Here is a 3,167-nt window from a genome sequence, read left to right on the forward strand (position 1 = left end):
GCATGTGGGATCTTCCCAGACCAGGGCACGAACCCGTGTCCCCTGCATCAGCAGGCGGACTCTCAACCACTGCACCACCAGGGAAGCCCTCTCCTATTTCTTAAACCACTCTCGCGGGCTTCTTTTTCTTTGCATAACCCCAATGCTCCTTGACTGCCAGTCCACTCTATAGCACTGACCATATATAAGGTGCATAGTATGTGCCAGGCACTGTGGCAGATACTTTTATACATATTACCTTCACATCACACAGACTCTCCTCCATTTCCACAGGTTCTCTTGTTGACCTCATCTGTTGCTCTGCCTCAAATTTCAATTCTAGCATCTCTAGGTCTGCCCTTTGTCCACAGGTCTAGGGCCACCTTCCCAACAGATGGACTTCTTCATATTGTCCTCTCTTGCCTCTCAAACTTGATATGTCTGACATAGAAATACTTATGCTATTCCAGCTGTCATTTTATATTGTGCCAGAAAATATGTGCTAAAAACTTACCACAGAAAATATTAAAACATATTTCAAGTCACACTAAATACTGAAAATATTCTATATACCTCAAACCCTATAAAGTTGTATTTTTTAATGATGTGACATTCCTTATCTATGTTATTGACCATGCTAAAAGGGGAATAACTCTTACCTTTTGGCAAAATAGCTGAAGAATTATCACAAAATATATTAAATACTCACTATAAGCTGAAAATATGAAAATGTAATTCCTAAAAATGATGAACTCCCAAGAATTTGGGGGAAGAGCTTAATAAAAATCATTCTCTGAGTTAACTTTCACAATGTTAGAGTGTTCCCCCAAATTACACTGCTCCTTAATTTTATCAAAGGGAATAAATATAAAGTTAACTTTGGGTATTTTTTATTGTTGTCTATAATGGTGTCATGCTATGTAACTGAAGAGTAATGATCATCATAGGGTCTAAAATAAGAGAGCCAAAGAGCAATGTTTGTCAATATTTATCAACTTTATTCATAGCAGAAGGTAACTTGATTGACCGATTCAAGCATTTGAGTCAGATGCACTGTCTTTTTTAAAAAAAAAAAACATATTTATTTATTTATTTATATTTATTTTTGGCTGTGTTGGGTCTTCGTTTCTATGTGAGGGCTTTCTCTAGTTGCGGCAAGCAGAGACCACTCTTCATCGCAGTGCATGGGCCTCTCACTATCGCGGCCTCTCTTGTTGCGGAGCACAGGCTCCAGATGCACAGGCTCAGTAGTTGTGGCTCATGGGCCCAGATGCTCCGTGGCATGTGGGATCTTCCCAGACCACGGCTTGAACCCGAGTGCTCTGCATTGGCAGGCAGATTCTCAACCACTGCGCCACCAGGGAAGCCCTCACTTTGTCTTTATATAACAGTAAGAAGCTCTTCTGGTTTGATGACAACTCTCCACAGGTCCACCCAGCTACTTTTCCTTTTTGCTGTACCAGATGGTCGTTCTTATTGGGAAGAAATGCAATCAAAAACCAACTCCAAGATAACTGAAAAATTGAATTCCTTTGCTTTAAAGCTAAGACCTGGGCCTTCAACTACAGGTGACTGATCCATTTATAACACAGCCCCTCCCTAGGGCTGAACAAGCAGAATCTAGTTTCCCCTTTCCCTGCCACATCTTACAGTTACCTTCATTTGTGTAAAATTCTGCTTGGTATGACCTAATGAAGTGTCCCAATTTTTATTACAGGCTTAGAATTCTGCTCTTCATTCAAACAGTAAATACATTTGCATTTGCCTGAAATACCTGAATGGATTTTTTATAAAATTTATTTTAAGAAAAATTATCAATGTCTTGTTAAAATACCTGAATTTGTAAAAGGAGAGAAAAGTCCATAACTTTGTTATTTTAATACAGCTGTTACCATTTTTTTGTGCTCTGTTCTGGTCAAACTGCTTTGCAAAAGAGTGACAACAGTTGACAACTCAGGAATGTATGTATACAGTAGCAATTTTTTTCAGTAAAAGGCCAGACAGTAAATATTTCAGGCTTTGCAGGCCGTACAGTGTGATGGAACTATTTGACTCTGCTTTTGTGGTACAAAAGCAACCACAGACAATACAGAAACAAGTGTGGCTCTGTTCTAATAAAACTATGAACATTAAAATCGAATTTCATATAATTTCCATGTGTCACAAAATATTACTCTTTCTTAATTTTCTCTCAGCATTTAAAAATGTAAAATACAGTCTTGACTTGTGGGCCATACAAAAGTGAGTAGCAGGTTGGCTATCCATGGGTCATAGATGGCCAGCCCTGTTTAAGACCTTATCTCTAGTTGTGAACCATGTCCTGAGCTCCACAGCCACAATTTCAGCTTTTTCCTGAACATCCCATCAGCACCTCAAACCAAAACCATTTCAAACCTAACTCAGAACATATGTCTCATCTAAACTGTTTGTTTGTCTCAAATCTCCTATTTCTGTTCATGGAACACTTGTCTCCCAGTCATCCAGACCTGAAGTTTAAAAATCATTCACTACCCTTGTCAAGTCCTGTCCTGTCTCAAATATGTCTCCAGTTTGCAATTCCCACACCCAGCATCCGAGTTCAGGCTTTCATTCTTTAGCCTGCATTGTTATTGTAGTACTATAATTGGTTTCCATGCTTCTAGCACTCCAATGTATCTAATATATTGTTGTCAGAATAAGCTTCCTAAAGGGCTGCTCTAATTATGTCACTATGGAACACTATCTTAAAACTCTGTGTAACTCTATTGCTTGCCAAATTAAATACAAACTTTTCAACTAGCTTTCAAGACCATCCAAAACATCCCAAATATCTTTCTAGTCTTGCTTCACCCTAAATCTTTGTTCATTCATTCAACAAAAGTGAAGGAGCACCTATTAAGTACCAAGGCACTATGCTGGATACACAAGGGGATACAATGATGAGCAAAAACCACATGACCTCTGCCTTCATAGAGTTTACAGTATAGTTGTGGAAAAAGACATGAGTCAAATAATCACTTAAAAGGTATAAGAAGAGGGCTTCCCAGGTGGCGCGGTGGTTGGGAGTCCGCCTGCCGATGCAGGGGACACGGGTTCATGCCCCGGTCTGGGAGGATCCCACATGCCGCGGAGCGGCTGGGCCCGTGAGCCATGGCCGCTGAGCCTGTGCATCCGGAGCCTGTGCTCCGCAACGGGAGAGGCCACAGCAG

This window comes from Physeter macrocephalus, chromosome 7, assembly GCF_002837175.3.
Source record: "Physeter macrocephalus isolate SW-GA chromosome 7, ASM283717v5, whole genome shotgun sequence".
Lineage (NCBI taxonomy): Eukaryota > Metazoa > Chordata > Mammalia > Artiodactyla > Physeteridae > Physeter > Physeter macrocephalus.